The sequence below is a fragment of the Protopterus annectens genome, chromosome 7.part0 (genome assembly GCF_019279795.1).
Source record: "Protopterus annectens isolate FY-2018-M chromosome 7.part0, PAN1.0, whole genome shotgun sequence".
NCBI lineage: Eukaryota > Metazoa > Chordata > Ceratodontiformes > Protopteridae > Protopterus > Protopterus annectens.
Genome location: NC_056739.1, coordinates 972,741,101 through 972,765,063, shown reverse-complemented (window position 1 = coordinate 972,765,063; position 23,963 = coordinate 972,741,101).

Sequence of the window (23,963 nt, the reverse complement as noted above, 5' to 3'; positions counted from 1 at the left end):
AGTGTGTCTTCACATTGATTTGCTGATTAGTAACCAGTTTGTGCACAGATTAGAGTATGGAGATACATTAGCAATGAAGGAGAATGTATAGAGATGCAAATAAACAGGTGGGCCTCCAAGTGATACAAACTAAGGCAGAAAGCACAGAGAGGGCTACTTGATGGTTAATTTAGTCACAGGGATGTGAATTAAATGTATAGTGTTTATCGGACAATTAGGATTACTGTACTAGCATGGGGGGGGGATCATAAGACTACAACAGTCAGTTTTATTAGCAAGCTGAGAACTACTAAGAAATACTGCTAATGTAATAGCTTCACTCTCATAAAACATACAAGTAGAATGCCTGGGTGGACTGACCCTGCTCTTGAGCTCAAAATATATATCTAGTTGGTAGTTTAACAGGGTTCATTTGGACATGCATTTTCTGTGTGACTTGACGTCTGACAGTGATATGTCTCTGACATACCTCTCAACTGTCCTGATGTCCACAGGCTACCCAGGGGTTCACCTGTTATATTTGGTCTGTTCCTCAGACAATGTCTGTTTTTCTGAAAACATTAGGATAATATGAGGATTGTAGTCAGTAACTGTTGACATCCATTGGTGTTTCAGACATCATATCCTTCAGGGATGTTATGTTACAACAAAGCCTGTGACACTGTCATCTGTTTCAGTTGATAACACCATTATGTGAGATATGTCCCTCTTTCCGGTCCCCTTTCCCCCAAGTATGTCATGCTTTGTCCAGATGTCTTTCAGTAAGAGGGTCAGAGGTATGTGATATCATTATTTATTGACTGCACTCAAGATATCATCCTATTGACTTAGCAGACTCCTGGAAGTGGTATATGGGAGTGGCCATAAAGATGGTCTCACACTTTGGACATTCTGTGGAAATCTGTACATATTAGAGTTATGCATGTCTGGCTAGTGTGAAGTGACTGCCAAGATTGTGTAGCAGTGTTGTGTGTAGATGTTTGTTTGGCTGGGTAGGGAGAGTAGCAGATGTGAGTGTCACACATCCCTTTTCTATCTGCCTGTGCATGCTGCTAAGGCTGCTGGTAGTCTATCAGGTGTGTATGTTTGTAGGAACAGACTGAGAAAGGTCCTGTAACACCTCAGGATTCCCAGTACACTGTGAGTTGGGCCAGTATATGTTAGTGTAGTGTGTGACTGGGAATCAGGATATGTTTGTTCAAACAGTCATTCTACTTTAGAGTTCATTTGGGGTACTGGGATGTTGCTGTGTCTGTGGTGCAAATGGCTGTGAGTGGACATTTATGCACCACTATCTACTTTTCCCTACACTTCCATCCCTGTAGTGCATGCTATATTTGGATATACATGGGTCATTGCCCAGAGCTGATTTGGGTTAGTGTTATATTGGTCTTACTGTGGTTCAGAAGATGCTGGGTGAAATGGTTGATGGCTGTCATGGGTTTTTCCATTCTGTTACATGACTGCAGTCATACCTCTCCACTGTCTAGATGTCTAGACACTCTCCTGATTTGTGGCTGATATGTTTTGTCTGTTGGCCACAACAGTTGTGGGTTTCTGAGAGATCACTGGGATGATGTGAGCATTGACATCAGTAAATAATGACATTCATTTGTGTTTCATACCTGGATTCTGTCTGGCATTGTATGTTAAAGCACACCATGCCACTCTAGCAGACTTCTACACATATGAAAGCCATATTTCAAAGATGTCACTATTGTTTGCCCTTTAACCTCCCCCTTTTGTTGGGCATTTTGCAGATTTGTTGCAGTAAGAGGTTGGTTATCTGTCTATATATCTCTGTATGGAAAAAAAAAAAAATATATATATATATATATATATATATATATATATATATATATATATATATACATATATATGTATATAACAGTACTATGGATATACAATTCCACCTTATGCGTGACTGTTGTGCATGATATGTATGTAAAAACATTACAAATTCCTACAGCTGAGATGGTGTAGCAGTATGTTGGTGTGGTTGTAGGGCACAGCATCCTGCATTCGATACTTGGCAGGGCTGGTTATTTTGTTGCCTGGCAAAACAAGGGCTGATGGAGACAGAGTGATTAAGGCACTTTTAAGCAGTTGTAAGTGGGTTTGCGTGGTTTTGCATGGTGCTAAACATTGCTGAGAGATGGTTAAACCCTCTTAGCTTCACTCAGCACCGCTTACTCCCGCTTACACCCGTGCTAATTTTCTTTAAAGGAAAGAAAAAAGGGTGATAGGAAAGTGGTGAAATGGGGGCAAGCAGAGGGTAAACATGGAAAGCAGCTAGGGATGTGCAGGATGGGTGTAGGAAAGGACCATAGCTCTACATTTATTTGGCAGCAACAGCTGTGAATTACAGAATTTGAAATTTACAGCTTCACACCCCACAGGGAGTGGTGTTGGCAACAGACATTTGCAGAGTAATCTGTGGGTTAATTGATTATTTTCACTATATATGGGGTGAAATGTAGAGCTATGTATGGGGCAATGTTTTTTTGTGGGACAAATGCCCCTTTTTTTTAAGGTGAGAGTGGGATATTGGGAAAGAGCTGTAAGTAAGTTTTGGGAGGTTGGTTGAGTGGGATAGGTCACATTCGCAGACAGATAAGACAGACAAGACAGCAGACAGGGGTGGTATATAACACATGAGGGAGTAAACACCTTTGAATGGGGAGGGTGGTTGGGAATCTGAAGCCCATGAGCCCCAAAAATGGATACAGTGGGACTGAGGTCCCCACTAATGGGCAGTCACCACTGCTCCTACATGTGCCCAAAGGTGGCGGTGCTGGAGGCTGGATAGGAGGGGTGGCTTGCCCCTTGAGGTGTGCCAGGTGGCCCTCAATCTGGTGTAGCTGCCCACCCAACTCTGCTTGGATGGTGCTGCACACCAAAACCCAAAACTGACTGTGGGTGACAGGCCCCTGTTTTGTGTTCGCTCCTGGGGGGGGGCGGGCCCCATCCTCTGAGGTGGTTCCACCCGAAGGTGATGTAGGAACAGCGGATGAGGAAGTCCTGGGTTGAGTCCCAGACATGCTGGGGCCCAGTGCCACAGTCAGATGAGGTGACAGTTTGATCTGCTAGGATCTGCCTTCCCAAATGTGCTATGATGTTGAGGTTTTAAAAAATATGTTGGTTAGTCATGAACAGTACATTTCAAGATTAGCTATAACAGTTTGCTTGGGTGTTCCAATTGACCCCATAAAATGAACGCATGCATAAATGGAACAACAGTATGCATTATAACAGCATGCCAGTAGCATTGACTGCAACAGGCCACCAACAATGGTATTTGAACAAGGTATGTTAACATGCAACCAATCAAATATGTGAACAATAATAGAAAACAAGTCCCAACATTAGGTTTGGAGTAAAACATACCCATAGTATATGAATTATAGTATTGATCCAGATGAGGGGTGGGGGGAGAGACAAAAAGTCCATTAACAACTGTTTTATGCTTTGGTTTTCCACAACAGTACTGCTCAATACTCTATGATTCTTCTCTCACTTTCCTATGGCCCATAGCTTATGTAGCATAAACATTAAACTGTCAGCCTTTCCCCTTCCCTTTCTTCTATTTGCATTTTTGCACTTATGGCCTATGCTGATTTTATTAGTTTGCCAATAAGGACAGCATATATATATTTATTTATTTTTGTGAATATAATATATATAAACCATTTGTAGAACTAATCACATTGGACATAAATTTTGCAATAACATTCTTAGTATGGGAATATTTTGAAACGATATACATAATTTAGGATGGTATGATTACTTCTGTTTATATAAAGAATGTTTTTAATGTAGACTAAATGGGTTGATTTCATATATGGTCTGATGAAATCTTGAGAAGTTTTTGTAGTGTTTTACTAACTATGACCATTTTTAAAATGCAAATTTATTTCTTTAAACTGATCTAAATTGCCTTTGCCTGCCCAATTATCTGTTAATTAGGGCGTGTTTTTTATATATAAGGACAAGGTATAATTCTGTTTAATGTAACCTGATGAAGCGCACTAGTTAAGTGCGTGAAAGCGCTTGTTCTGTTCTGAAATAAATCCATTGTTTTATTCATCGTGGTGGTTCCAGTGATTTGTCAGATTGAACATTAGGTTTGGAGTAAAACATACCCATAGTATATGAATTATAGTATTGATCCAGATGAGGGGTGGGGGGAGAGACAAAAAGTCCATTAACAACTGTTTTATGCTTTGGTTTTCCACAACAGTACTGCTCAATACTCTATGATTCTACTCTCACTTTCCTATGGCCCATAGCTTATGTAGCACAAACATTAAACTGTCAGCCTGGAATGGTATGGGGCAAACTGTGACAACTCTGGGTACATGACTAGAGGGGAGTCATACATGTCAAGGTTACATATCTGGCACAGGAGGGGTACCCTGAACTGCTGTTATGTGAGTGTGCTACTGGCATACTTCAATTGGTTTCATATCTGTGTCCAGGGATATTGGCAGCATTGAACACTAGCCATGACAGTGTGACTCTTGAGAGACATGTATCGGGAAGAGTGCATGTTGTATGTACCTATCATGCTGTCATTTGCAGGCATGTGGTGGAACAGTTGAACAGTTGTACACAGTTTATTAGTATACCCTTCATACAGCTACTACCAACATTTCCTTACCTGTAAAACCTGTGGAGAAAATATCTGTTAGCACTACCTGACTGTTTCTACATTTATTCCTGATTTCTTGTGTGTAGATATGCACATATCTTAGTACCTCTCCCTGGATTTGAACCATGCCTGGGTGTACAACATTAACAGCTAGTCTATTTCTCATCACATTGAGCTACTGGTGAACGGCTGTTTTCTGTTTCACTGGTTTCTGCCTAATAGTCTCTTAGTTAGACAGTCTGAACTTGTAATCCTGTGATGCATACATGACAGATAATTATTGTACTGTGCATTAATCCTTTGGATTATTTCAATCTGGAAAGCAAAGATTAACACAAAGCAATGCTGGATGGAAGACACTTTGAAACTTTACACGTTACTATTCAGGGTTCAGAGCTTAGTGCAGTATATATTTCACATTTCAGTTATATCTTGTTTTACAGCTCCACCATCTACAGTTTTTCTTAACAGCTGGTTCACAGAACCTCAGTTAATGTATGCTGTCTCAGCCATATTTGCTGTCAAGAACCTGTATACATTCTATATGTCTACAACAACCTACCAGAATAAAGACAACAGTTTTTTTTGGGAATCTTTATTACACATCAGTATTGGTCGGTCAAACTTTTTTATTCTTTCAGTTCACACAGTAACAGTATACCTACTAGCAGTGAGCAATGTACTCCTTCTTAGCTATTTGAACAATATACTACAAAATAGATTTGTACTCGCCAGTCTGTTGGCACAGCCTCAGCAGTCTGTCAGCATGGGGTTTTATATTCATAGCCCTCTCTGCTGCAGCTGTAGGGGAGAAAAAAACAGTATGCATACCTGTTTATCACATTCTCAGGCTAGTATTTGCTACAGACTACTTGATAATGATACTTACTCACTACTGCAACATTCTCTGCCCAGGTATCCTGGCTCCACTGGGCCAAGAGCACCCTCTTCCTCTGCTTTAGGTCAGCACAGTGGTGCCGTACCTGCTTACTAGTCCGGGGATGCTAATAACACTGGTGAGATCATGTGCGAGATGGTCCTAGGCCTCTGCTTTGTACTGTGAGCCCTGGTACTGGGCAAGCAGCAGTCTCTCATCATGGATTTCTACAAGGAGTCTAGCCATGACTCTGGACTCCTGAATGTCCCAGCACTGCGCCACCAAAAATGTATTCCTTCACCTACACCAGCCATAGTGCCGGCACAGATGAACTATAACAGATTCTGTCTGTATTCTCATCTGCACCTTTTAAATAAGGCAGTATTCACACTCTTTGCCATCAGTGGACCATTTTGAACATGTTAAGCTCCACTAGGAAGTTCGCAAATCCACTAAGTTGAGTTGAACAATGCTTAAAGGGGTAATTGCTGAGCACTACTTAGTGCACAAATCTGCTTAGCTGAGCTACCTGCTGCTTAGCAATCATGTCTAAGCATTGCTTAAAACTGGTAAGCATAGCTGAGCATTGCTGACCATTGCTTATTTTTCATTAAAAAAAACTATCAGAATAAAGACTTAATTTAGTAAGTGTATATGATTTACTTTAGATGACATCCCTCTATGTGCTTTCATTACATTAGCAAGGTGTGTGACTATACTGTATGAGACACTTGTGTATACATGGGTGGTTCCACATGTTATATCCACTCACACTTCCATTTTACTACCCTGGTTGACAAAAATCAGTTACTACATAATTTAAGTTGAGAAAAATAATTTTAACACTGCTTTCCCATATAAAAATAACTTGCCTGTTTTGGTACTCAAACCATGAACACCTACATGTAAAGCCAGGACTCTAACCACTACACTATTTCAATTTGGAAATTTCAGCTGTATATTTTTATTTATCTCCTATGGGATGTTTAAGCAATGCTAAGTAGAGGGCCATAATGCACATACTTGCTCAGCTATGCTTAAACATTCCTTAGCATGGAAAAAAATATTACATTATTATTATATTATTATGTTATATAGTGAGTATTGTGGTTTTCTGACATGTCATTGAGGACTGCAGTCAGGAAATAATGGGCATACATTTCACTTTCAGACTTCTATCCTTCAGAAATTCATGCTAATACATAACCTGTTTTCTATCAACTTTCTAAGTTTGTAAGAGCAATATTTATGAAGTGTCCCTCTTTTTAGGGCTTTGTCCTCTCATTATTTGTGCCTTTGTCCACATGGACTACAGTCAGGAAATAATGGCATACATTTGACTTTCAGACTTCTATCCTTTGAAAATTCATGCTAATGCATAACCTGTTTTCTATCAACTTTCTAAGTTTGTGAGAGCAATATTTAAGAAGTCTCCCTATTTTTAGGGCTTTGTCCCCCCATTATTTGTGCCTTTGTTCACCTTTCCTAATTAAAAGGTTGTGAGGTGTCATATGGTACTTTTACACTTTTACAATGTAGGGGGTGTGTTACAGAACCTGTCACACACGTCTTGCATTGCTTTCCTGATCCCTTATGTATTTCAGTGTCTACGGACACTGAAATACTCATTTATTTAATTTCAGTGTCAGCAGACACTGAAATACTGGCATAATATTAGAGAAATTCTCTAATATTATGCCGCATTCTTTTTAGAAAGTGCAGTATAGCTTCCATAGTAAACCTTACAACCTACTGTCCTTCAGGATGCTTTATGGTTATTAACCTATTTTCTAATTTAAGCACACAGATGTATATATATATATATATATATATATATATATATATATATATATATATATATATATATATATATATATCTACTATCATAAAGGTACACCATCAAAATGTTGTTTTCAAGATGACTAATCATCAAAAGGCAACACAGCAAACCACATCACTGAACATTGAACGACACATTTACTCCAACCACCACATTTCCATAACAGCGAATGTTGAACCGTCGATATTAACATGGTTCAACAAAGGGGAAAAAAGACTTTTTTTAGTTTCAGCATTCCAGGTCATCAACGTGACCATTCCACTGAAGGAACTTGAAGGTTTTGATAGTATATATATATATATATATATATATATATATATATATATATATATATATATATATCTATATCTATATACATACCCACACACATACATACATACACACACACACACACACACACACACACACACACACACATACATATGTGTGTGTATATATATATATATATATATATATATATATATATATATATATATATAGAAATGAACTTGTGACAATAAAGCATTCAATAAAATAGTAAATAACACCAACAACTCTTGTAGAACTTTAGCTTTCGTCTTATTTATTATCAAGACTTCTTCAGAAAGACATGTTTCATAAGTTATGAAACATGTCTTTCTGAAGAAGTCTTGGTAATAAATAAGATGAAAATGCTAAAGTTCTACAAGAGTTGTTGGTGTTATTTACTATTTTATTGAATGCTTTTATTGTCACGAAGTTCATTTCTTAGTTAAAGTTTCTTCTCTTCGTTCAATTTTTTTGAGTGCGGTTAATTTTAGTTATTTATATATATATATATATATATATATATATATATATATATATATATATATATATATATATGGGATCAGTACTGATCCCCGAAGGAACTTTTGACCAAAGCACAAACAGCCGGGCATACTTCCACAAAAGTGCTTTTTACCGAAAAAGCACTTTTGCGAAAGTATGCTCGCAGCTAGAGGGAGTCGTGGGAGAATGATTGTTCCGGAGGTTGTACTACGGTGCGGATACAGTAGATTTATTGTTTTTTTTAACGCACTTTAAAGAAAGCTCTTTTTCGGTGAAAGCGCTTTCGTTAAAGTGTATTCGGTGATTGTGGATTCGGACTATTGAACTTGCATTCAATAGTCCTAGATATATATATATATATATATATATATATATATATATACACACACACACACACACATATATATATATATATATATATATATATATATATATATATATACATATATATGAACACAGCCAAATGGTTGAATGATTGTTTTATAAAATGCATGTCATGTGTGTTTAATTTATCGAAGATGTACTTTGTCAAATACAGTCTGTGGTAGGGTGTATATGTTGATTGGTGCAGTTAAGACAGCGGTGGTAATTGTGGGTTTTTATTCTTAATGTTGAAATTCTTGGATGCACCAAATGTTTCAGCCTTAGTTGGCAGGAGTGTGTTTGTGAGATAAGGTTAGAGTAATGGCTAGGTAATGGGAGAGATGGGCAAAGTGTATGTGTGAGTGTATGAGGGTTAAGGTTTAAGTAATGGTTAAGTTAGGGGCTAGATATAGTGCTGTATGAGGGTGTGCGTGTGTGTGTGTTGTGTATTAGTAGTGTTAATGGAACGGTTTTTCAAAGGTAAAGAGCAGGTTTTTTTTTAGGTACAGGGTTAATGTTAGCATGTATTAGTAAGGTGGAGCAGGGGGGCTATTCAGACCAATTATGTCTGAGGTTAACAGTAGAGTTAACAGACAGTATGAGAAAAGCAATTGTTTTCTTTTTGCAAATTGATATTTTGGATATTTTTAGAGTTTTGATGTTCTGATTTTTCGATGTACTGGGTCACCAGCATATGACTTCGTCTTTCAAAAATTCAGTCACTTGAAATAGATGCATATATAAACCAAGACTATTTTTAATAACTATCTTTTTTTGATTGCAATAGGAAGCTTATTCTGTAATCTTTGATGGTATTATCTAATGTATCCATTACTATATTCTATTAATGATTATTTATTTTAGGTGTTGTGTTCCTTGATCTGGTGTTAGTTCCCATAGTGACACATTCCAAGCATAAACTGAAAAATAACCTTGACTCGTACAATGCCTTATAGAGTATAGAATGATATGTAGGAGTCAAGAATATAATGAGAATTCTTGAAGGCTTTCCCAAGAGTTTGAGAATTCCATTCCTATGATTTCTCGAGTAATTAATCTTTGACATTGTTTCAGAAGATTCTTTAGTCTATGCTGTAGACTACAGTGTAGCATTCACTAACTGGTTTTATTAGTGAAATATAAAGTGGTACAATGATCTCCCTGAAATGATTAGATATGTAATTTAGGATTTGATAGGGCACAAAATATGCATTTCTCATTCTGATTAACAACAGTCAAAATTTAGGTTACTGCCTATTATTATTATCTGGATCCTTAATGATGTACTATTTTTTTATAATTTGACAATTTATTTTGTAATCATAACTTATGGTACTATAGTTTCACGCTACATTGACTGACAGTGTTCAGGTCATTACGATACCACCAGATTTATATGTTTTGTATGGTAACTTTAAAAGTTATACCATCTTTTATTGAAGCAAAGCAATTATGCTGCCTACTTTTGCATTCATCTGCCTATTTTGTTATCCTGAGCCTTTTCCACTTTTATATCTGAGAAGCTCAAATGAAAAAGATAAAGATCCAATACAGACCCTTGGAGGGCATTACTAGTGAATTCCATTGGGATGGGCACATAAACCCCACCCCACCTTGTACTCTGTTGCCTACCCAGTATTTTATGTAATTATGTATAGGCTGATGCTTAGTGATGCCAATTTATCAGTTATATCCTGGCATGGAATAGTGCTGAATGCCTCCAAAGATAAGTATTTCTCCAGAGAATACTTCAAAAAAGAGCAAGATCTTCCCTTAATAAGTCCATGCTGTACAATAGTTAAGAGAAATAAGTTTTCACTGTCATTTTGGACAAGCTCCATTATGACACCCTCCATGGTTTAACACAGAATACTCGTCAAGCCATTGGGCCTGAGAATTGTCTAGGTGTGATGTGATCTTCCCCTCCCTGATGATGTTATTACATTCTGCTACCATACATCATAGATGTGTCTACAGTCTTATATTTTGTTTAGCATTATAGATAAGAATTTAGTTAAGATTTCTTTTATTCTATATAGGAACCTACCAAGTTTAGTGCTGTGTGATCTGATGTAACTTGATATTTAATTTTACTTGTGGCAGCATTCATCATATCTGTATTAAATAGGCATATTTGTTATCATTGCTTACTGTGATTTTTTTTTCTGCACTTACTTCCACTATCTCACAAATGAATTATAAAATTTAATATACCCTGGGATTCAATAAACTCTGTGTAGACTCCACGTAAAGCCTACATGGAGTTTACATGTTTGCGTGGTAGTACACGGCAAGCAGCAGCGCACAATGCATATTAATGCCATGCAGCGTGTCTAAGCTAGGTTTCATGGATGGCAACAGTGTTGTTGGCCAGGAAACCATGTAAGTGAATGCAGATACAATTCTGTTTAAAGCAGAGCACCTACAGTCCTCGGATTTACATCGAATGCCACAGTGATCACCAAATCTTCACAGATAGTCAATCTGTTAGTGCAACACATCTGCACAAAGGCCATCATAATGCAGGCACATTTAACCAGAAACAGGGACATATTTGTTACAGATGTTGCATAGAAATATGGTAGTATGAAACTCAAACATACCTCCCAACATCTTTGTGCAAGAAATCTGGACTAAGGCCCAAAAATAGGGATACATTTGTAATATTGCTCTTCCAAACTTAGAAAGTTGATAGAATAATAGGTTGCACAGGTTCATAGGTTCATAGGTTCATACTAGGCTATCTGCCCTGGGGCATTTATAAGCCTAGCCCGATTGTGTTTGGCTTACGCCACTCCTTGATTTGAGTATACTGTGCCCTTTTTTAGTTTAGTTTACTGTGCCTCTGTCTAATAGTGACACGGAAGTAATCCTCGGGACAAACCTACGATCCCCCATCCACTCATCAAGATTCTTCTTGAAGAGAGTCAGTGAGGTGCTCTGCCTAACATGAATTGGAATTCTATTCCAGAGCGAAGGGAGCCTTTGGGTTATGAATCTGTCCCCCCATCATGTTCTATTTATTTCTGTGCTGAGTTTCAAGTCCCTCGAGCGCGTGGCTCTAAGGGATTTAGATTTACTGAGGTGGAGCATGTCCATTAATTCTGGGTTGGACATAGCTTCATATGTCAGGCATAGATCGCCTCAAAGTAGGCGGTATGCAACTGAGTAGAGCTGGAGTTTTTTTTAACCGAGCAGCATATGGCATCTGTTTGAGTCTCTTGATCCTCCTGGTGAGGTACTTTTGGGGTCTTTCTAATTGCTGCAGGTGTCGGGTAAGGTAATCCCAAAGGGGGCATTGTATTCTATGATGGGCCTGATGAGGGATGGATAAAGGGGCACGATTACCTCTCTTGATCTAGATGTGAATCCTTTCATGATGAGGTGGGCTATGTAGAAGGTCTTTCTAACCACTTTGGCAATGTGGTTGTCAAAGGAGAGATTGCTATCAACTTGGGTCCCCAGATCCCTAATTACTTTCTCTGTACTTAATGGGTTACCACCTATGTGGTAATTTGTGGGCACATTGTTTTTGCCAAAGGGTATGACTATACACTTTTTGGCATTTAGCTTTAGACCATGGCTCTGGCACCAGTTATCCGTCTCTGCGAGACCTTTTTGAAGGATGCTTGTGTCAGCTGGAGAGTCGATTATGGCACCCAGCATGAACTTTCTGAAGAGCATGAAGTTTGAAACTCAAATGTCTCTCAACTGTTTCTGACTTCACTGTACAATGACATGCCAGGAATTTACCAGAAAACCAAAATGTTATGAGGAAAAGATCACAAAGATGAGACAAAAAAAATGGACATTCTGCACAAATCAGGACAGTTGAGAGGTATGCTCTCAAATGTATGCAATATTGAGTCACATCAGTCCAGAGATCATCCCAGTGATATGGCAGAAAGCCACAAATTTGATAAGGAAAACATCTGGACATCCTGGGAATATCTGGACAGTTGAGAGGTATGAATGTGAAGTATATGGTCCAAACACAGTACACGACAGTGTATGTACAGTGCAGAGTACTGTGATATCTAATTCCTGGTATTCTGTATTGAAGCTGTGTTAATGATCTATAGCAGGACATGGACTGCTATGTAAAATTATCACTCAGGAGAAGTGTGTGTATTGAACAGGGACACACAGATGAATTATAGGAATGGTCACAGGGAACGAGAACAGGAGAAAATCACTCATGTACAGCAGAGGAAGGCATGTCAATGGAAGACGGTTGTAGCAGCAACATCAATCACATATCTATATGGTACAGTAGGGACCGTATAGTGAAAATGTGTTTTATGTGTCTGTCACACATGGTGACATAACAATGGGGAGGATGTCTGTGTGAGATAAGCATCCTAACATTAATAATGCAGAGGACATCTATCAGGGATCTTACATACAATTGGGTAGGGTGCATATTTTGAAGCTGTGCAAACTGATGTGACTAACTATGACTGTACTCTCAGCAGAGGTCTACAGCAAGGTGGGCAAAGGTAAAGGATCATGGAAATCATTACAAGAACCATCCACAATCATGGAAAACATCAGAATAATATCAACAGTAACCCCATGCCTCTGACATAACATATATGATGTAGACTGATAAGAGCTGGGTCTCTACACACAGATTTGAACTATTATGATACATCTACACTCTGTGAGAGTAACCATGCACACTGTCCTGGCACTGCATCTGCTGGACGTATTAGGAGGGACACTGCCATGTCTGTATGTGACAGTATGGGCAATACAGGCTAGTTTCATGATATATATATATATATATATATATATATATATATATATATATATATATATATATATATATATATATATATATATATATATATGCCATTAATGTTGTCAAACACCTATGTATGTAGTGTGTGCATCATCAGAACAGGTACACACATGTATCTGGTATAACAACATGATTGGTGTTCCACACCATCAGACAGTCATGTATATTCCACAAAAAGAATACCTAGGTATGGCCAGTAAGCTGTGTAATAGTGCACTGTGACAAAGGTGGTACACTTCAGTTACACATTACTGGAAGATGTGTAGGCAGGTACATTAAGAAGGGTGCATTGAGTACAGTTACTGGTGTGATGAAGGCTGGGAACTATGAAGGTATTATGGCAGCTGATGTGCATGTCTTTCAAATTCCCAGTACTTGTGTTACATTCAAGGGAGTAGTCAGCACTGTGACCACATGCTGGTGGATGTACCACTTACCATCTACCCAGGACATGGATGACATAGCTATTGGTCTGACTGTAGGGTGTGACATCTACATTATACTTGGGTGGTGTGTTTGTTTCCTGAATAAACAAAATCCCCCAAGTTTCTTGTGAAGGCAGGTGTTGTCATGGCTGTGGCAGCAATTTTTGGTATGTGTTAATAGGTTCATAGGTTCGTAGGTAGGTACTAGGCTATCGGCCCAAGGGCCTAAGTAAGCTTAGCCAACAAGGTTTCCTGGCTTACGCCACCCAAGAAAGTTAATTTCCTGTGTCTCTGTCAAGCAGAGCCACAGAAGTGATCCCCGGGGTGTATTTCCTATTTTCCATCCACTCATTAAGATTTTTCTTGAATAGTGCTAATGAAGAACTTTGCTTGACATAGAAGGGTAGCTTATTCCAGAGTATAGGAAGTCTCTGGGACAGAAATCTCTCCCTCCAGCATATCCTGTTTATTGTGGTGACAAGGTTTAGGTCCCTAGAGCATGTAGCTCGGAGGGATTGGGATTTCTTTAGGTGTAGTATGTCCAACAGCTCTGGGTTTGACATAGCTTTATATGTTAGGCAGAGATCTCCTCGGAGTAGGTGATATGCTACAGAGTAAAGCTGGAGTTTCTTGAGACGGTCAGTGTAGGGCATCTGTTTGAGGCAAGTAATCCTCTTTGTGAGGTACTTCTGTGGCCTTTCCAGCTGCTGCTGCAGATGTCTTGTGAGGTACATTTCAAAAAGGTGTTGTACTCTATAATGGGTCTAATGAGTGCCAAGTAAAGGGGAGCAATGACCTCTTTTTTCCTGGATGAGAACCCTTCTGTGATGATGTGTGCCACATGAATTTCCTGACTACTGTGGCAATGTGATTATCAAAGGCGAGACTACTGTCCACCTGGGTCCCAAGGTCTCTTATCACACATTCTGCATTAAATAGACTGCCGTTTATTTGGTAGGTCATGGGTACAGAGTTTTTACCAAAGGGTATGACAATGCACTTTTTGGTATTGAGCTTGAGGCCATGTCTCTGACACCAGGCATCTGTCTCAGTTAGGCCTTTCTGTAGAATGTCCACATCATTTGGGGACTCGACTATGGCCCCTAGTTTGCAGTCATCTGCGAACTTCATTAGCCAGAGGCCTTCTGTGTTAGCCTGTACTTCAGAGAAGCAGATACCAAACAGGAGAGGTCCCAGGACTGAACCCTATGGTACTCCAGTTGTCACTGGTTTGAAGTCAGATTTGGAGTCTGCAACTTTTACATTGAGGTTTCTGTCAGTGAGCCATTTGGCAACCCATCTTGTGATGTAGGGATGAATACCTAGCTTAGTGAGTTTAGCTATAATTCCAGAATGGGGGATGGTGTCAAAAGCCTTGGTGAGGTCAAGATAGGCTGTGTTTGATTCACCTTAACCTCATCTACGGCTTTGGTGACTGCCTGTAATATACTAATATCACAGTTGGAATCAATGACTGCCCACAATCTGTAGTCCTTCAGGCAGCTGTTTGGACACAGCATGTGTATGTCATTTGTGAAGTCCATCACTTAACTAATGGGCAAGAAAGGACCTTGCAGACAGCCCTGATGTATGGACCTGATCAGTGGACCTGAGATGTAGGTCACATCACCCATTTATTTTATATATTTATTTTATTTTACATTTGTTGACCAGGATAGTTCGACTAGATATATGTCCATTTTCGGTGGAGGCTCTGGGAGAAAAGCTCCACATACTAAAAAAGTGACAATACATACATCACTGAGTGATAAACTCAGGCAGACATGTTTAGCAAAATATAGACAAAGAATACAGGCAGATATCAATATACACAATGTGCAGACTTACATCTGATTGGCAAAGACATATCAGAAAATGTGAACATAGAATACAATCAGATCTCATAATTCACAATGCTTAGATATTCAAATGCTATGAAGCATAGATACTTGGCTAAACAGCAGGGTGGATAGCAAGACATGTTCATAGGTTCATAGGTAGGTACTAGGCTATCTGCCCAAAGGCATTTATAAGCCTAGCCAGAATGTGTTGGCTTTCGCCACCCCCTTAGATTAGTTCCTTGTGCCTCTATCCAGCAGAGCCATTGAAGTGATACCCTGGGGTAAACTTTCTGTTTCCCATCCACTCGTCAAGGTTTCTCTTGAAGAGGGTTAGTGAGGAGCTCTGCCTAATGTAGATTGGAATCTTATTCCAGAGCATGGGAAGTCTCTGGGACAGGAATCTATCCCTCCAGCACGTCCTATTTATTGTTGTGGTGAGGTTTAGATCCCTGGAGCCTGTGGCTCGAGAGGTATGGTTTTCTTTAGGTGGAGCATGTCCATCAATTTTGGGTTGGACATGGCCTTGTATGTCAGGCAGAGATCACCTCTGAGTAGGCGGTATGCAACTGAGTACAGCTGGAGTTTCTTCAGTCGAGCTGCATAGGGCATTTGCTTGAGGCCAGTGATCCTCTTGGTGAGGTACTTCTGTGGTCTTTCCAGTTGTTGCAGGTGTCTTGTAAGGTACATCCCAAATGGGGCATTGTACTCTATGATGGGTCCAATGAGTGATGCATAGAGGGGTCCAATGATCTCTTTTGATCTGAATGCAAACCCTTTTGTGATTAGGTGGGCCACATAGAAGGATTTTCTAACCACTTTGGCAAAGTGATTATCAAAGGAGAGGTTACTATCTACTTGGGTCCCCAGATCCCTTATTATGTCTTCCATATTTAGGGGGCTACCACTTATGTGGTAGTTTGTGGGTACTTTGTTTTTTCCAAAGGGGATGACTATGCACTTTCTGACATTTAGCCTGAGGCCATGGTTTTGACACCAAGTATCTGTCTCAGTGAGACCCTTTTGGAGGATGTCTGTGTCAGCCAGAGAGTCAATTATAGCCCCTAGTTTGCAGTCGTCTGCAAACTTGGTCAGCCATAGTCCTCCTGTGCTTGCCTGTACCTCTGAGAAGTATATGCCAAATAGGAGTGGTCCAAGGACTGAGCCCTGGGGAATGTCACTTGTAACTGGTTTAGAGTCAGACCTAGCTTCTGCAATTCTTAGCATGTGGGTTCTGTCCGTGAGCCAGTTGGCAACCCATCTTGTGATGTAGGGGTGTATGTTCAGGCTGGTAAGTTTGTCCATAATATCTGAGTGGAGAATGGTGTCGAAGGCCTTTGCAAGGTCTAGGTAGGCTGTGTGGACCACCTTTCCCTCATCTATATCCTTGGTAACTATCTCAAAGAAGTCCACCAGGTTTAGGAGGCATGATCTACCCTTAACAAAACTGAACTGGGTAGGGTCCAGTGTTTGGAGGTTTCCAATGTCTCTGTTAATGAGATCCATGATGATGCACTCCATAGCTTTGCAGACCAAGCTAGTCAGGCTTATAGGGCGATAGTTCCCGGGGTCCGTTGTGGCTCCACCTTTGTGGAGTGGAATAACCGTTGCTATGCACCACTCTGTGGGCATGTAGTCTGTGGAGAGGCTGAGTTTAAACAGAGTGTTTAGGTGAGTGGTTAGTTCATCTTTGCGCTCGTGTAGGATGCAGCCTGGGACACCGTCCAGTCCCATTGATGCTGTGTTTTTGGCTTTGGAGAGGGCTGTTTTAACCTGAGAGTCTGTGATTTCAGGGGCACTACATTCTTCTGGTATAGTTATGGGCCCTTTTGGGGGTGAGAAAGGGTTGAAGTTTGCACTGAACCTGTCTGCCAGGATGTTGGCTATATCGGTCGGTTCAGTGTATTTTGTGCCATTCTGCACTAACTCTGAGCAGATCTGAGAATTGCCACTTAGATTCTTGACATAGTTAAAGAATGCCTTGTGGTTATCCTTGGAGTCCAAAGCAATTTTTCTTTCGAAGCTAGCCTTGGATAATTTTATGAGGGAACGTAGTTTCTTGCTGATACTAATCAGTGATGTCTTCCCTTCTTGGGATTCTACTCTTTTCTGTACTAGTTTCCTCCTTCTATTGTATAGCTTGTTTATGGCAGGGGTCCACCAGACTGGTTTCCTTTTCTTGGAGGAGTGAGTCTTGGTTTTGTTTGGGATAGCATGATCCATGCATTCTTGTAGCTACCTGTAGAGTGCATTATTTAAGGATTTTGCAGCTTGGACAGCATTATCCTTTAGCATGGGAGCTTTGAAACTTCCCACCTAGGTATTAAGTAATGTGGAGTTTGCTTTTGAAAAGTTTTTCATGGTGTTTTCTTTGACCAGGGGTGATGGCAGAATGTGGATATCCAGAGTGATTAGTTTATGGTCAGATCTAACCAGCGAGGGGTTGACCTTTGGTGTGGAACATCGGTCGCCCATGTTGGTGATGACCAGGTCCAATATGTTGTCACCTCTGGTGAGGGTGTTGACCAGTTGATCCAGGGTGTTTGAGTTTATAAATTCTAGGAAATGTTGGGCAAGGGAGTTTGTACTTGAGTAGTTCTCCCAGTTAATGTTTGGGTAATTGAAATCACCCAATATCAGGGTGTTTGGTAGAACCTTTTTTCCCAGTGTTTCCAGGAATGTGGAGTGGGGGTCCTGGGACTTGGTGGGTGATCTGTAGCAAGCTATAATTTGAATAGCAGTTTTGCCCATTGTTAGTTGCACATGGATGATCTCTGAAGTATTGTGCTGTGCCTCTAACCTGGAGGTGTGGGTATCCTTGATGAATATGGATACTTCCCCGCCTTTTGTATTTTGGTCCAGGTTTTGTGGCCGAAATGTATGGTATGAGTTGTAGCCTGGTAGGGCTGGGGTGCTCTCTGGAGCCTCAAACTAGGTATTAGTGAAGTTGTTAGTCAGGTTTAGAACAAGAGCACAGCCAATGAGATGTGAGGTGTTTTTTTAGTTCTCTTTTAAATAGGGGTAGTGGGGTTTCCTTGTTAATGGTAGTAGGGAGTAGATTCCAGATTTTACCAGTTGAGTTGGCAAATATAGCATTGCCTGCAGAGTTGTTGGCTTTTTGGGTTTGTATCACTAGTTTATCAGCTGAGCGTAATGGCCTGGAGGCACTATGAGGGGTGAGAATATTTTTGAGGGCAGGGGTGTTATCAGGTTGATGGAGTATTTTATGCACTACTATAAGCTGGTGGAACTGTAGAAGGGTAGGATACTCTAGCCATTCCAGTGTTTTGAGGTTCTGGCAATGGTGGGTCCTAAAAGCCATGCCTGTAGTGAATCTGGCTATATGATTGTAACATCCTGATAATTTGTTGAGATCGGTTTTGGACAGGTTGGTGAGTACAGGGGAGGCATACATAAGGGTAGAGAGGAGGTGTGATCTTGCAATAGCTTCCCACTATATCAACATAGTGAGATGCCACATATGCGATACACTGGTCTACCCATTTGGTAATATAGCTGTTTATGGCCACATATGACAGTGTGGATTTGTGTCAAATGCCTTGACCTGGTCAAGTTCCGCAAGATGATGCTGTTGTCATCATGCATGCCTCAATGAACTCTTTGAGGATCTGTATCAGATGTAACAGACCTAATGCAGCATTAACAACTCACACAGGTCTATTGCACACAGATGGAATATTACTGGTGTACATGTACAACAGGTCCATGATGACATGTTGGTCTACCTCACAGTTGAGGAGAGTCAAAATGTCTCTATACATTCATGCATTAGGTGCTGTCCTCCCAACTCAGATGAATGCATGTTGAAGTACACCCTTGTATGGGAACATAGCCCATGTGGAGGGTGTGTTGAAGTGAGTATTCATCCGTATTAGGAAGGTGTATGTACTGAGTCATGCCATAGGTGATCTGTGATGTCATCACAGCCCAGTGATTCTGGGTGATAGGGCTGGATGAAGGTAAGATAGTGCATACCGCCTATCTTGATCTGGCCTATGGTTTTGACACACTCCTCTATGCAGGTATTATTGAGAAACCCTTCCAGCTGAGGATTAAACCTTACATAAGTTGATGGGTAACCAACTGGCTCACTGACAAAGCATAAACCGTGAAAGCATGAAAGTTGGTGAATCAACCTGTACCAGTAGAGCTGCCACCACTGGCAAACCCCAGGGATCTGTGCTTGGCCGTTCACTGTTTGGACTCTGTTTGACAGTTCAGGCTAAAGTATATGGCCCTTGTCTTACCAGGTTTGCAGATTCTTGCATTTTGTGTGCAATCATTGAGTCCACCAATGATGATTACATAATACAGGAGAAGCTAACACAGACAACTGAATGGTGATAAAGGCACATGATCTACAAATAATGCCAGAATGTGTGTTTGTTATGCTATCCATCTGAAAAGTAGACTTTCATGTTAATCACAGCATTGACAGCAGTCCTGCTATGCAGAAACCCAGTGATGCAAGCACTGGGAGCACACATAGATAGCAATCTGAACTTTGACCACCATGTGTCCACACTGGTATTGAAAGCCTATGATGTGCACATCATAAGTCACACCATTATGTTGAGATCTTAGGATTGTATGACAGCACTGTAGTCAGCCTCATCAGAACAGTAACAGAGTATAATGCTCTCTTTTGCATGTACCACACCAGATACATGCAGCAGCTGGAGATACCACAGGGCTTTCTCAGCAAAATAACACAGGGCCTACAAACCATACTGTGATGTATGGTATGTGGATAGATTAAAAGTCATGTCACTGTAATCTTTATTGTATAGGATGATGTGACTTCTGCCTGGCCTCCAGGCCAGTCTCTAAACCTGTGCTGGTGAAAGTACTGCATATCCAGATAACTGATATAGCTGATGACATCAGCAGTGTCTGCTGAGAAAAATATGGTAGTAACAGTGTTCACATCGTGGTATAAAATGCTCTCTGTAATGTCAAGCAACAGCTCACACAAACACACAGACACACACAGACACACACAGACACACACAGACACACACACACACACACACACACACACACACACACACACACACACACACACACACACACTTGACTGCAGTAAGAACAAAACTCCTACCTATCTGAGTAGACAGACTACAGATCACAGTACTTCATGCAAGTACCATGGCACAAGTCAGACTTTGACAAGACTGCAGGTGAACGTATAGTAGATTATGTCAGCAGGCCATGTGGGAAACAAGATGTTGGGTGGGCTACATGAAATGGTTGTGTAGGCATCTGCAAGTATCAAAATACTGTCAATCCATGTCACTGGAGCAGTAACTGTGGGATACACATTTCTGTTCTGTCTAGACACACACATACCCAGTTGTCTGCAGTGAGAACAGATCCCCTACCTATCTAAGTATACCACAGAGCATAGTACTTGATGCAAGCACCACAGCACAATTCTGAGTTTTACAAGAGTGCAGGTGAACTCATAGTAGATATTATCAGCAGGCCATGTAAGAGACAAGATATTGGGAGGCATGCATAGGTTCATAGCTTCATAGGTTCATAGGAGGCTACTAGCCTAATGGCCCTAGGGTGTTTAGACACCTAGCTGTGTAAAAACACAAGTACCCTTACTAATCATAGTTAGCTATTCATTGTTAGCAGAGCAATTTTGTGAGCAGCACCAACTGGCCCTGTCCATGAAGGACATAGGTGCCACCCCACAGTGTACTTTACAATCATCCAAACAGTAGTCAGGGTTGCTCTTGAACAGGGTCATTGAGGAGCACTGCTTCACTCACAGTGGAAGCCTATTACAGATTAGTGTAAACCACTGGAGGATATATCTGTCTCCCCAACATGTTCTGTTTATGTTACAGGCTAGGTTCAGAATCCTGGGCAAAGTTATTCTTGTTCCATTTGATTTGCAGATGTGCAGCATTTCCAGTAGGGCAGGTTCTGAGACTGCTCTGTATGCCAACCATAGGTCACCTGTTAGGAGCCTGTGTGATAGTGGGTACAGTAACAGCTCTGTCAGTCTTTCCATATATGCCATGTTTGGAGGCCCTGGATTCTCCCAGGCACAAACTTGTATCTTCTCCAATTACTGCAGGTATCTTGTGAGGTACAGACAGAAGAAGGCATTGTACTCAATAAGTGGTCTGATAAGGGTAGAGTACAGCAGAGGAATGACCACTCTGGTCTTGGATGTGATGTCCTTTATGTATGCTGTATATAATACAGAATGTTCGTTTCACACTATGGACACATTCATGAAAGTGTAGATTGCTCTCAACATGTCTCAAAACACTGTGTTTGAGCTTAGAGGGGTGCTATGCATATCATAATTAGCAGAGGTACTTCATTGGCCAAAGGGAACAATGAAGCATTGTATGTTTTAAGGTTCAGTCCATCAGTTTGGCAGCAATCATTTGTGTGTTTATGCCCCTTTTGTAATATGTTATCATCATTTGGGGACTCTATATGAGTGCATCCAGTTACCAGTCATCTGCAGTCTTGGTAAACCACAGGCCATCTACCATTGCCTGTACTTCAGGGAAGTAATTTGCAAACAGTTGAGGGCCCATCACAGATCCTTGTGGAATTCTAATGGTAAGTGGCTTGTGGTGGAGGTGCAGTCCTCAACTTTGAGAGTGTGTGTGTTCTGTCAGAGAGCCAGTTGGCTATCCATCTACTACTGTATGGCTTAAATCTGACATGGAGAATTTCACTATAAGACATGAAAAGGGGATGGTGTCAAAGGTCTTGGATAATGCAACATATGTGGTATGTCCTGTTATCCCTCATCAAGTTCTTTGGGGTCAGTATCAAAGAAGTCCACAAGGTTCAATAAGCATGATTGACCATGACAAAAACAAAATGGGTAGGGTCAAGTGTGTTGAAGGTCGCCTATGTCCCTGTGGATATGGTCCATGCTAATTCCTTCCCTAGCCTTGCAGATAAGGATTTTTAGGTGTATGGGTGAATAATTGTAGTTCTGTATGTTGCTAGATTGATATGTATTGCATATCACACGGCATTAGATATTACATTTTGCAATGTGGTTGTTATATATATGGAAAAAGTACTGAAACACCAGGATTGCAGTGCTGGGGGGGCAACACATGGCTGTATTGTAAATATGTGACATAGTGTGTGATAGGGCCTTCAGTTTGTTATGTTTCCACATGTAATATCATCTCATAGACAAGAAATGGACAGTGAACAGCAGTAATACATAATAATATTTAGTTTTCCTTAGAAGGGGTGGACAGCAGGTTTGCACAATGGTTAGCAAAGTTTATACACATGCTAGATACACATGTTTGTGGGTTTATATTATATAATCATAAGTGCAAAATCTCGAACAGCATAACATAGAACAGACAACATTGAAACAGCAAAACATCAAAACAGTTCCAATGAAAGTTCCCAACAGTGACATGCAACATGAAGGGTGTAGGCAGTGGGCAAGCCCCTCTGCACCCCCCCACACCCCCCACTACTTAAATATACCAACTCTGAGATCGCACTACATTGTAGGAAATGGAAATCTTCCACTTCCGCACTGTAGTGGACTGAATTGCGATCGCCAAAGTGGCACATTTAAGTGGCAGGGGGTGTAGGGGGTGCAGGGAGTCTTGGCCCCCTGCATGGAGCAAGTTTTTTTCTCACCTATGCTCCTCCTAGTCATTTCTACCCCATTTCAATGTTCTGCTCTTCGATGTTGTGATTTCGATGTTTTGCCATTCGAGATATTGCACTTTTGATGTTCATAGGTTCATAGGTAGGTACTAGGCTATCTGCCCGAGGGCATTTATAAGCCTAGCCAGAGTGTGTCAGCCTTCACCTCCCCATTGATTAATTAACTGAGTCTCTGTCAAGAAGAGCCAATGAAGTGAACCCAGGGGTGTATTTTCTGCTATCCATCCATTCGTCACGGTTTCTCTTGAAGAGTGTTAGTGAGGGGCTCTGCCTAATGTAGTTAGGAATTTTGTTCCAAAGCATGGGGAGTCTCTGTGACAGGAATCTATCCCTCCAGCATGTTCTAGTTATTATTGTGGTGAGGTTTAGATCACTAGAGTGAGTGGCTCGCAGTGACTTGGATTTCTTTAGGTGGAACATGTCCATCAATTCTGAGTTGGACATGGCTTTGTAAGTCAGGCAGAGATCACCTCCGAGTAAGCGATATGCGACTGAGTACAGCTGGAGTTTCTCCAGTCGGGCTGCATAGGGCATATGTTTGAGGCCAGTAATCCTCTTGGTGAGGTACTTTTGTGGCCTTTCCAGCTGTTGGAAGTGTCTTGTGAGTTACATCCCAAATGGGGCATTGTACTCTATGATGGGTCTGATGAGTGACGAGTAGAGGGGCACTAT